Source organism: Panthera tigris, chromosome A2 (genome assembly GCF_018350195.1).
Source record: "Panthera tigris isolate Pti1 chromosome A2, P.tigris_Pti1_mat1.1, whole genome shotgun sequence".
Lineage (NCBI taxonomy): Eukaryota > Metazoa > Chordata > Mammalia > Carnivora > Felidae > Panthera > Panthera tigris.
In genome coordinates, this window is record NC_056661.1 from 36,914,675 (window position 1) to 36,928,203 (window position 13,529).

The following is a 13,529-nucleotide window of genomic DNA, read 5'->3' on the forward strand; positions in this document are numbered from 1 at the left end:
CACTGGGTGCTCTATGTAAGTGATGAATCACTAAGTTCTATTCCTGAAATTAAAAAAAAAAGAGTATGTGTAACGTTTCAAAATTTGAAAAAAATTCAAATCAACAACTCCATACCTTTTAAAACATTATTTGTAATAAGAAATACATTCTACATTGCAACCCAGTACATAGATACAGAGCAAAGAAAAGTTAACAAATATTTATTCTAGCAAACAATACATTCTGATAGTTTTCATTCTGCTTCGTTTGTTTTCAGTGCCATGGGCAACCTATGGAAATGTCCAGCAATAGGGAAGTCAAGATAGCTAATGTGCTATAATTTAAAAAGAAGATGCAGGTCTTTTATTTGTCACATATAAATATCACAACAATTTCTTACGAAGAGAAAAAAGCAGGGTATGAATGAATATACATATTGTCCTATTTGCTGAAAAACACGTTGAAAGGAAACATATGCCACAGGGATTAACACTTCCTTCTTTTCTTTTGTAACCAGTTGCAGCTTTTCTGAATGTTACAATCAGGACATAAAGCTATACAGCTACTGTTGACTGAGCATTCACTGTGCGTGCCAGGCCCTGGACTCAAAGTTTTACGTGTTTTATTATTTCATTTAATCCCCTTCAAACCTCAGATCATGTAACCATCCATCTTACGGAGCAGAAATGGAGGCTCCGAGACTCCAAGCAATTGCCTGCGGTAGGGGTTAATAAAAGGATGGAGCTGGAACTCAAATTCACGTGTATCTGACAACAGACATCATGCTTCCAATGTTAGGCTGTGCTGCCTGCCTCATAGAGAGGAGAACGGAGGATGCATACCAGTTAGGATGGGCTAGATGTTATTGTGGGTAACAAATGGCCTGAAGTCATAATGGCTTATAATAACAGAAGTCTCTTCCTTGCTCAAGCCACATGTCCACCATGGTCCTCCTGGGACCAGGATAAAAGAGCACCCACCATAGGTAACTACCAGGTGCCATAAGAGATGGACAGAGAGGTGGCCAGACACAGTTGTTCCCAACTGTTGTGTTCGAGGTGGCACTCTTCGCTCCTGCTCACATTTCACTGGTCAGAGCACGTCACAGGGCTGCATCCAGCTTACCGGGTCACAGGACAACGTGACATTCTTTGTGGAGCCTAGTGAGGCCACCACATGCTACCAACCTGTCTGGGGGACTGGGCAGGGACAAAGGCGACGCACGGGTCACTGGTAGGAAATGACAACAGGACTCATTCGGGATGGGTTTGCTTCATCCTCCACCAGGTGATATTTGTCCCAGAGTTGCCCAAAAACATCACTGGCAAGATTAAAGTAGTGAACTTTGGAAAAAGGAGTTTGGTCACATGTAATCAGCCAAACACCCAGAAACCACTCTGTGATCTTGACCAAATCCCTGACTGCCTCAGTTTCCCCACTATGGAGAGGATGAGGACGGAGGGTTGGGCTTTGTTTTGTAAGAGCCCACTTTCAGGAGTGCCCACGGTCCAGCATTTTTGTTCTTTTAAATTAATATCAGTTATTCTCCTTCCTCAAAATCCCTGGGTGAGTGCTCTGAATGTGGCCTGCGTAAGAAAACACTGACATCGGCCTCCAAGGTGAACTCGTGTTATGCTTTTATCCTGTGAATGAACTGGCAATAAATGCTGTCCCTCCATAATTCTCCCCAAGTCCCATCAGAGAAGATTCCAGGGCTGGGTTCTCCGTCCTGGTTCCAGGGGCCCTGGGTGACTCCTTATGCCCATTCAACAGCTAGGACACAGAGGTCATGGGAGACACTCCTGTGGCCCCAGGTACCCATCCCTGCCTGGCTTGCCCATGCCCTGCTGGAGGGTGATGCCAGGGCAAGAGACAGTGAGGTGGCTGGGGCAGGGGGTAAGGGCCGAGGGCAGCCCAGCGTGGTGATTCTCCTTGCTTGCAAAACCATGGCTCACTGCTCCATCCACCATCCCAGGAATCTGCTGCCCCTGCTGCCTCTGGATGCTGCTGGGGCTGCTTCCCGGCCCCAGCCTGTACCAGCACAGGTGAGTGAGGGATCTGCCCTTTGGGGACTCACGAGTCCTGTAGGACTCCTCCAGCTCTTTCCTGGGGTGCCCAATCCTGCATTCCTTCCATGGGGCCCAAGAGCTCTGTTTCCCCGGGCCTCCCTAGGGGCCCCCTGCTCACTCACCTCTCCCAGGGCCCAGGAAGCCCTGATCCTCACCAGGGTCTAGGAGCCCTCCCCATACTTAATAAGCCCTCCTTCCACCTGGAGCCCTCCCAGCCGCTGGCCTGTGGTCCTGTGAGTTGACCTTTCACTCCATGCATCCTTGGGGAGTGAGATGGCAACACAAGGTGGGGACACTGGAGGACAGGAGAAAAATGGACAGAGGGAGCTGAGCCTGAGGTTGAGGGCAGCACAGATTGTCTCCTGCTCACCCACCCCAGGACTCATCCTTGAAGGTCTCCTCTGCAGCCGCTCATTCCTAGAGGTACACCAATACACACTCACAGAAAGAAACAGACACCATAAGCAAAGACACACAGGCATGGAATCACCCGCAGCCTCATCTGGGTACTCGGGTATGGGACTCATGGAAAGGCTCACACACAGACCCACGCTGCAGATATAGTCAGTGACACCCTGAGGGGAGCACACTCACCCACACAGACACACACACGCAGGGCCACGTGTAACAGCCCCATAAAGCAAACTCTACACACGCCAAACACACACACACAGAAAACACACACACACACACAGAAAACACACACACACAGGTATGATCAAGAACACCCAAAGGGGCCTCAGAACACATGCACAACCAATACATGCACAGACATGAAACACAGATACACACAGACACTCCCACCACAGGGACCCGTGTCCCTGGAAGATAAAGATGATACAGTCACAGACACAGAGGTCTGCACAGCGGATACATACTCATTCAGAGACAGACACAGATACACATACATGCAAATAAACCCAAGTGAAAAACGTGAAAACAACCAAATAACAAGAAACTCATGTCCACAGTCAGTAGACTCACAGAAACAGAACTCACACGAACAGGTGCAGAACGTAAATTTGGACACACACATGCACACACACGCACACTCCACATAACTCTGGCACTCCACTGGAGGCCAGCACAGGCAGACAGAATACACAGACCCTGGCATGACCTATCCCATCTAAGTTGTCATGGAAGGGGGTGTTTTCCTAGTTCCAACCCGGTGCTGGGCACCCTGCGTCAGTGGCTTATGGAAGGCTGTGTCCAGGCCTGGGTTCCAGGGAGTGGCCAGGGTAGTGTGGCCATGGGGACAGGAGCACAGAGTAGGGACAGGGCACACTTAGCGTGGGGGTGTTGCATGGGGCCAGGTCAAGTGAGGGAGACAGGTGAGCCTCCTCAGGACCCTTCCACCTGTTTCTGTACCACCTGGGGTGCGGTGGTACCCGCATAGACCCCTAAAGACTCCTATCTATACATCCTCAGTACCTCTGATGCCTTCTCCTACCCTTGCTGTCAAGGAGCAAAGAGTACCCCCTTGGACTTAACACCTCCCACTTCAGAGTTCCAGCCACAGCCCCAGGTAAAAATTGACAACGGGGAACAACTGATTGACATTTTAGTGGCCCCAGGGGAAATATACATGGTATTTAAAATACATTTGTTGGCTTAATGAAAATGGACGTGTCTTTGGAGTTGTCAGCTTCAAATACAAAACTTTTATTCTACCAAGGTGTGCAGAAAGTCAAATAAGCTTGTGTTATTTCTGTGGCAATTTGTTAGCAAAAAGAGGACTTAAAATGATTCTGAATTTTGTCCGTCTCAAAGTTTTCTTGGATAATTGTTAAGATAGCTTTCAAAGTCTTTAACTTGAAAGTTTTGGTTAAATGATAAATAGAACTGGATCCATTGGCCATCTAGGCCTTTTCCAAATAGGACTGAGTGCTGTAGCACTGATTATGGAATGTAGATTTGTACTTTTGGCTTCTTATTACAGAGAAGCTGAGGATATTTGGGTCTGTTGGAAATATGCTTTGTGCTGTATTAAAAGATTTTACTATGGAAAAATATGTTTTTTAATTATAAAATGTAGTTTTATGAATTTTAGATCTAGAAGAATTCTGGTATAAGAGTTCACAATTGGTTACTACTTAGTTTTCACTGGAGACTAAGGTTTCTAAGAGTTAAAATTCTTCTGCTAAACGTAAATAAGACTGATGGAAATAAGGAAAGTAACTCTGCATGTAAAAAAAACAAAGAGATGTGTAAGGAAGACGTGATGAATGGGAATACATTTTTGTTGAGGTAAAAGAAAGTAATTTTCTACTAAAATGAGATTAGTTGTTTGGAAAGAAATGGCTTGGGACAAAATCTGGGTGCGAAAGAAAGTTGTAGAAAGTTTGTGAAGGGTAGTCTTTGGACAATAATGTTATATGTCCTCCGGACAGACTAACATTGAAATGAATGGACTTTCTTTATTTCGTATTTGAGAGAGACAGTATGTGCACACTGGGGGAGGGGCAGAGAGAGAGGATCTCAAGCAGGCTCCACGCTTAGTGCATAGCCTGACTCGGGGTTTGATTCCATGACCTGAGACAAAATCAAGAGTGGGATGCTCAAGCAACTGCACTCCGCAGGCACCCCAAAATGAATGGATTCTACAGAATCCGTTAGAACTGTTAGATTACAATTCTGCTTTCTCTCTGCTAAAAAAGACAACGTTTTCTTGGATTGTTAGTTTGCACTTGGTAAGAAAACATAAATCTTGTTTTCTCTTTTGTTTTGCTTGCCCAGAAAACCAAAGGTTCCCTGTTTTGCCTTTAGCAGGTCTTTGGTATGTTAAGAAAGTTAAAACTTCACAATGTTAAAGGAGCTAAGTTTTACTAACAAGTATAGTACCCTATCTATTGGCCTTTGGAATCTCTTGTCACCTTAGTTAAATAAATAAGTTTTAAGTTTTATTATGATCCATAATCCTATTTAGGCATGAACTTTAAAACTTTCCCAAGATTTAAATAGTAAATGAAGTCTTTTTTGACCAACTAGGTTGTTTATTTGGTATGTTAAGATACTTGGAATGCACAAACAAATAATGATAAACTTAAGCTTGTATTGCTTGGATCAATGCTATAACAGTTCATATAGGGAGAAAGATAGATAGAGACAGATATAGATATGAAATCCCTGAAGTTTTAATATCCCTTGATATTCTGATTATCGAAGTGTTCTGTGTCACAGAAATAACTGAATTTTCTTGTCAGCTGTATTATGGTCTTTTGTCATTTGCAAAATGTGTTTCATCTTCAAGCAAATTCATACAAAGGACTTCTTTTTAAACAAATGCAGGTTTTTGATATCTTTAAAATCATAAAACTGGGGTACCTGAGTGACTCAGTCAGTTAAGCATCAGACTCTTGATTTTGGCTCAGGTCACCATCTCATGGTTTATGAGACTGAGCCCCTTGTCGGGCTCTACACTGACAGTGTGGAGCCTGCTTGGGAGTCTCCTTCTCCCTGTCCCTTCCCCACTCATGCTGCCTCTGTCTCTCTCAAACAAATAAATAAACCTTAAAAATTCATAAAGCTGCAATGGGTAAGCATTTCCAGAACGAAAGCTACATTCAAACTGAGCAAGAATTAGTAACATGGAAGTAAATGAACTGAAGAAAATGATTATAATTTTCGTGACTCTTGTTTGAAATGATACTTGTTCTCTGATGTTTGCTCTGCCAGATTAAGGAAACTCTCTTAACATGACTCTCTATGACTTACAGAAACATGGTAAAACATTCATTTGTGTACAAATTGATGCATCTAACTTTCCTACCTCAACCCTCTGAAATTCAAAAGTGCTTTCTTACAAGGTAATTACAGTTGTTTTCCTAAGTTCACTAAGAATCTGTTCTCCTTGTAACAGGACACTATTGAAAGTATTGGTTATTTTACCAAAGCTTTGACTGGAATGTCATATTTCAGAGGGACATACATAGACTCAGATATGACCATACAGCTTTAAGGAACTGAGGTTGCCTTTATGAAACATAAAGCCAGGGGACGCCTGGATGGCACAGTCAGTTAAGCATCTGACTTCAGCTCAGGTCGTGACCTCATAGTTCGTGAGTTGGAGCCCCATATCAGACTCTGCACTGATAGCACAAAGCCTGCTAAGATCCTTTGTCACCCTCTCTCTGACCCTCCCCCACTCATCCCCTCTCTCTTTCTCTCTCCAAAATAAACACACATTTAAAGAAATGAAAATTAAGTCAGGAAAGCCCTTTGCAACAGTTGGCCTCATACCTTGCTTACAGGTTTCCCAGCAGCCTTACCAGGAGAGTCAGAAATATCACTTCCCGGAAGGTACAGGGACCTCAGGATATTTGGGGGACCTTGAGAAGAGGAATTCACCCACACCTACAGGTATTGCAGGCATGTCTGATGGCAAGTATTTGGCTTGGCTTCTGGCCTGGCTCGGACAAGTTTTCTCCCACTTGCCCGTGATTCCTCATAATTAGGATATTGTTGAAGTTAGACATCAAACAAAGAGGACTTCTTGATGGTTTGATCCCTTAGCCATATTTCCCCCAGGGGCCACCTCTATTGACATAAAATTACAAATAGAGGCTTTAGCCAAGCATAAACTAGTCATCTTTAAACAGACCCAGCTCAGTTTAAAAAGTGGCCCTCCAAAACCGAATGGCCCTTGATATCTTAACTGCAGCCCAAGGAGGCACCTATGCTTCATTAAAGCAGAGTGCTATGTATGCACTCCAGGTTATCCAGAAATATTCCTCCAGAATTATGGCAGGGTTACCAACTGACATGTGTACTCAAATTAAGGCTATACAAAAATACTTCCCTCTCTTTAAAAGACTGGGGAAGCCCTGCTGCTCAGGACGACTGTGGTCAACTATAAAGGGTCTCTTTGTTGGACTTCTCATTCTTATAGCCATATTAATACTCATACGTTGCCTTTTCCAAAGTTTCTCTGCTTGGTGCCAAGACTCCATCACTATAATAACTTCAGGTTGACAAATGGTCCTTACCACCACACACATACTTCTTTGGGATCCACATTGGACTCAGCTGCCTCCACTTTTCCTAAATCCCCTATACATTCCTGACTAATCAATGTTGACCCATGACGTAGGGACATCTCTCCATCTCTATTCGGCAAGAAGAAGTTACAGAAGATGAGGCCTTCCCCCTGCCTTCAACAACCTTAAAGATTTAAGGTTCAGAATTGTTCAGGGGGCGGCAGGGGGCGAGGTGCCTGGGTCTCTCAGTCAGTTAAGACTCTGACACTTGATTTCAGCTGAGGTCATGATCTCATGGCTTGTGAGTTCAACCCCACATCGGGCTCAGCAATATGAGAGTGGATGCTGCTTGGGATTCTCTCTCTCCCTCCCTCTCTGCCCCTCCCCTGCTCACTCTATATTTCTCTCAAAGTAAAGAAACTTAAAAAATTATTCATGGGGGAAATGAGGAGGAGCACAAAGGCAAGAGAATCATAGTCAAGATTACATTCTCTCACAATCTGCAGCCCACTGAAAAATCCCTGAGACATGCGGAGTGAGACCCTGCTCAAGGCACTAATGGCACTAAATATTGATGATTTGCTAGAGACTGAAAGCAACCCTGTCTTCACAACAGCCAGACCTCCAGGATCCCACGAGTCTTCTTTAACATGCACAAATCCCTTTAGAGATAGGTTACCTCTAGCCTCTCCACCCCCAAACTGAAAAGTATACAGTTAATTGCTCCTCACTTTCCCAGTGCAGCTCTTCCTTCCAACCGGTCCTGTCCCCATGCTGAAATGAAAACACCTCTTCGCACCATAAAACGTATCAAGAATTCATTCTTGACCATTGGGCTTGATGATCCTGCATCCCCCGTAGTTGGTGATGTTAATGCACACAGATACTCAGTACATGGCTTTCTCTTGTCCTCACCACAGTTATGGACACAGGCATGTACATGGAAGGACACCATTTTACTGAAGCAAACCAGTCTAGGTCACACAGCTGGTAAGCAGCACAGCTGGATCTCAAACTCTAGGCTCCTGGTCCTGCCCCTAGGAGCCACAAAGGGCTCCCCAGATGGGAAGCTGACACTGGCTTTGGGGACACTACCTCGCCTCCATGAATCATCTCACCTTTTCAAGGCCCTCAACTCTGTTCAAGGCTGCGTCTTTCCCTGCTCTCTGCTCCACTTATAACTGGGGTGACCCTGGCCACCTGCTAGGCCCTCCCTGCCCAGAACACCTGGGGCCGTCAACCATCTGGGTGTTGTCCCAGGGCTCCCGGGAGAGAAGCTAATGAACTATTTCTCTTAAAATGCTCTCCGCCCTGTGCGGATTCATAGGGGCACCTGTAGAGCAGCACTTTCAATAATAATTTCAACAAATTATGGAAAGAGCCTAAATGTCCATCAACTGATGAATAAAGAAGATGTGGTATATATATACAATGGAATACTAGTTGGCAATGACAAAGAATAAAATCCTGCCATGTGTCACAATGTGGATGGAACTGGAGTGTATTATGCCAAGTGAAATAAGTCAGTCAGAAAAAGACAGATATCAAACGTTTTCACTCATATGTGCAACTTGAGAAACTTCATGGAGGACCATGGGGGGAGGGAAGGGGAAAAAGTAGTTTCGAATAGAAGGGAAGGCAAAGTATAAGAGACTCTTGAATGCAGAGAACTGAGGGTTGATGCGGGGGTGGGGGGAAATGAGTGATGGGCATCGAGGAGGGCACTTGTTGGGATGAGCACTGGGTATTGTATGTAAACGATGAATCACGGAATGTGCCCCCAAAACAAAGAGCACACTATATACACTGTATGCTCGCGAACTTGACAATAATTTCAAAAACAAAAGAGTCAACTATGAATGTCAGCAGCCAGACAGTTGCCAGATGTTTCAAGAATACCCACGAGGGAGGATGTTTACACTCATGCCAGTATGGCTTGTCTTTTGTGTGTCCGATACCCATGATCATTGTGCTGACAGACCCTGCTCTCTTTCAGACAGTGGCCACTCAAAGACATGTACATTTCCCACCAGCATGCATTTTAGTGACCTCGCTTCTGAGAGCTGAAGAAACAAATGTTACACATTTTGGAGGCTACTCTCCAGAGAGGTTCATTTGCACAAAATTAAAGCTTCGTATGTGAATTCGTGTGAATTGCACTGTGGGTGTATTGGCTCCTACAGTGCTGGTTAGTCTAGTTTTTGTAAAATGACATGTGTTCTTTTGGGGACCATATCCAGGACTTTAGCATTCTTTTAGAAATAATTTTCATAGTTCTTATTGATTGATTTAGGTGCAATACTGTGAAATAGGAATGTGAATTCCTTTCATTGCCTACTTGGAGCTGTGTATTCAAGGAACTTAAAATCTCCTAGATGTCATCAGCATAGAGAAGATCACCTGATTAGGCAAATCTTTATTTACTTCAGAAATCTGACACTTTGAGCTGTGATTCAGAATCAAGGTAAACCTTGAAAGAAAACCCCAATGTTTTTAGAAAGTGAACTAGAAGTATATTTTGGGGGGAATAACAATCCCATGTTTATGATAGTAACTACTCCTCTCTCTAAGTCCCTATCTGTAAACATCTATCCATATAACATTATCAGTTGTATCTCTAGTACATTTTTTATTGTTACTTTCTCCCATTCTTCCATAAATTTTGGGCATATTTTTGGAGATATTCCAAAGGAGTTTCTTTAGATACTTTACGAATGTACAACAGAAGTCATTGACTTCTTATGCTTAATATTATTGATTTTTCTATTTTAACCTGGTTTATAAATTCTTAAGTTATGGTAACTACTTGAAAAATATTAGAATGTGCCTGCCTGCCTACCTTCCTACCTTCCTTCCTTCCTTCCTTCCTCCTTCCTTTTTTCTTTATTTCAGGATTTAAAAATAATCCCAGTTCTAAACTTCAATGTGGAACCTGGGTTTAAAATGAAAAAGTCAGGGAAATGACGATTTAGTGCATTTAAAAAAAATGTCTGCATTATCAATTTTCAAAATTGCATAGGTTGAATGTTCATTTAGGAATATGTAAATCGATTTGGGGGTCAAAAATAAGCTATACACATTGTGCGTTTTAACGGAAATGTTTGTGAAGTATCATGACTTAAATAGGAAATTCTAATTTTTTCCTATTTTTTAATCCTGTGAATTCCTTATGCAAAATTAAATGATTATTGTAATTTCATTGCATTCTTATTTTAGTATTTAAACACTGGGTTTTTTAAACACTGGGTTTTTAAACACTGGGTTTTTTACTAACAATATGTTTTGACAGCAAACTTAATTTTGTTTCTTCCTCTCTTAGAACCTCGAGAATATCAAGGTAAGAATTTAAGCTTTAGTTTTCTTTGGAATATTTTCTCAGTACTGGTGTTTGATGTGGGTTTTTTTAATGTTTGTTTCTTTTTGAGCAAGAGAGACAAAGTGCGAGTGGGGGAGGGACAGAAAGAGGGAGACACAGACTCCGAGGTGGGCTCCAGGCTCCCAGCTGTCACCACAGAGCCCGATGTGAGGGTAGAACCCACAAAACATGGGATCATGGCCTGACCCAGAGCTGGACACTCAACCAACTGAGCCACCCAGGCACTCCTTGATGTGCATTTTAATTCAACTAGGGATACATATGGTGGTTTCTGATGTCTAATTGGCATGTTAACTCTTGAAAATCTTTCTCTTCCCTGTTTGGGGCCTAAGTGACAATGTGGAGGGGAGTTGCCATCCCTTAAGATAAGAGATCAGGAGGAGGAACACATCACCAAAGTAGAGGGAATGAAATGAGTGTAATTTTACATAGAAATGGTTAGGAAACAAGTGATGACATGAGCCTGAGGTGTGGAGTGAGCACTTTGCCATGAGCCGGCTCTTGCTGAAATGTGAAGATAAGAAAACCCTTTTTGAGTCTGTCAAGAAGCCTAAGCTTAGAGAAGAAGCCAGATATTGCCAGGCAGGGTGTGTGTCACAAGAGAGGTTTAAACCAAGGTTTTGAGTCTGAGGTGCAGGGAGCCGTCCATGCCAGGGGAGAACGAGAAGGGAATGTGACACAAATGGGGGAAATGTACTCTGCATGGGCTCCATAGACTGTGGTGATGCTGTGGCGCTGTCTGTTGAGAGCCAGGGTGGCTGCCTGACACGTAGCGAGCCCGCAAAGGCTGGTGTTCATCCCTTTGAATGCAGTGGTGGTGGTGGGGAGAAGAGTGATCTCAGGGCATGAGAGCTCTCACAGTGGGCCGGCCAATAGAAGTTTGCACTCTGTGGTCAGATGAGAGAATTAATCCCTGTTAGAGGAGTCTGTTCTAGAGCTTACGTGTGCTATCCACCTGTAATTATTGGGTGCTTCGTGTGTGTTGAATAATATTCCTTTAAGGTTGGAGGGTAATGTTCGCATGTCGGGATGAAAAAAGTTTGTCTTCTAGGAATTGCCATTAATCCAGATCCTCCAGCCACTAAGTGTAAAGCTGAGATGGTACCCGTATGTTTGATTCCAAAGACCTTGTCCTCCAGGGCCCCCGGCCTAGGGTTCACGAAAGGCAATCTGTGAGCAGCAGGAAGTCATCCAAGGCCTTTGAGCAGTCAATCAGTCAGTCAGCAGCAGTTTGAGCTTTCTTTGTGTGGAATTCCAACCAGCACCCGGGGGTATGAGAGGCTCAAATCGAGACTAAATGATGTTTTTTTGTTTTTGTTTGTTCCTTTATTTGCCGGGACCTATCTATGTACCTTAATAATTGGAGGAGAGAAATGTAAGTTGATAGGATTTGATTTTTCTGTTTCATCTCTGGTGGGGACTATTTAAAGGGACTGAATTTTCCAAGAAGGGTGCTTCCAGATGAGAGAGAAATTAGCAGGAGATATTTTATTGCATTTCTCCATTTCGGACAATATTTTAAATAGGAATCTCATTGAAATAGGCTTTCTTCGGTTTAAAATGCTGCTGAAACTTGATTTCTTCAGACACACGAGAAAGCTAAAATGTTAGGTACACCCACCTGTCAGATCATGTGTCTGTGCCGCTAAAACACTGGGATTATTCGATATAACTGGTTTGGTAACAACCTCAGAAATCGTTTTATCTCCTTTAGGTAGTTTACAGCAAACAACCACGAAGATCAATAATTTTAAGAAAGAAAACAAAGAACTTGATGAAGAAATATCCACTTGGGAACAGAAGGTAGCATTGCCCTTTCAAATATTTTGTGTGATTTCATTTTGGTTACTTCCACTCTGGTAGAGCATCCTACTGACCTTTTTCATGTGTTCTATAAACAGTCCCAAATGAAGACAAGCTTCACAAGTGTAAAGAGCTACCTCTCTATTTGTGAAAGGAGTCACACATTAGAAGACAGGTTTATCTAGCATTATGTTTTTTTTTTTGAATTCTGATTCCTTTTTCATGTTTTATAAAACAATGAATTAAAGAAACGTCTTCAGGAAACTAAGGGACAACGGAAGTTTCTCTCTGATGGAGCTCTTAAATGGAAGGTAAGAATCCCTTCTTTGCCTAGATTGCATTCTAAAAACACAGGTAAAATAATGAATTAGTATTACTCATTCAGCATGGTTTGTTAAAGGAGAACATCAAGAAAGTTGAGCACTTTAATGAAATTTTAAAAGACACCCTTCAAAGTGCACATGCTGCCTTGCTATCTCAGAGAGAGAGAGAGGAATGTGAAGAATCAGGAAGTGCTAAGACTTGGCTGCTGAGTTTTACTGTAATTTGGCTTTGGAGAGTTTTTGTTCATTGGCATTGGGTGAGGTAAGCACAGCATATTAGCTTGCCATTTACCACAGTAGAGAGCGGGCCTCTGGGAGTCCAACCTCCTGCCCAGGGACCTGGAATTTCACTATGACCACCATGATGATTTTGCCATTTCCAGGACTAGGGTTTATCTTTTATGTTCACAACTAATTATCACATCATTCAGCTCTGCCCTCCAAGATATATAGAAAATTCTCAAAGACAGTTGAGAGATAATGGGGAAAATCTAAAGTGTATAGTCCCTTCCTTTTTTAAAAAAGTTATTTTTAAATTATTCTTTATTATTATTATTATTATTATTATTATTATTATTATTTTAGTGAGAGAGGGCATGCAAGTGGGGGAGAGAGGCAGAGGGAAAGACAGAGAATCTTAAGAAGGATCCACACTCGGTGTGGAGCCCAACACAGGGCTAGATCCCATGATCCTGGAATCATGACCTGACCCGAAATCAAGAGTCTGTCACTCAACTGACTGAACCACTCAGGTGCCTCATAGTCTCTTCCTCTTGTAATGCTGAACATTGAATTTTCAACATGAATAGGGAAAAAGTATGTGTTTGTGTGTGTGTATGCACACACACACATATAGAGATGTATATAAATATATATATATTCCAACAAGAAAACCATTTATAAGCTATCTCACATGAACTATTTCCCACCATCTTTATCTTCTCCTAGTTATATTTATGCCTCAAGGTCTTTGTTTATTGCAATGCACAATCCTGTTGT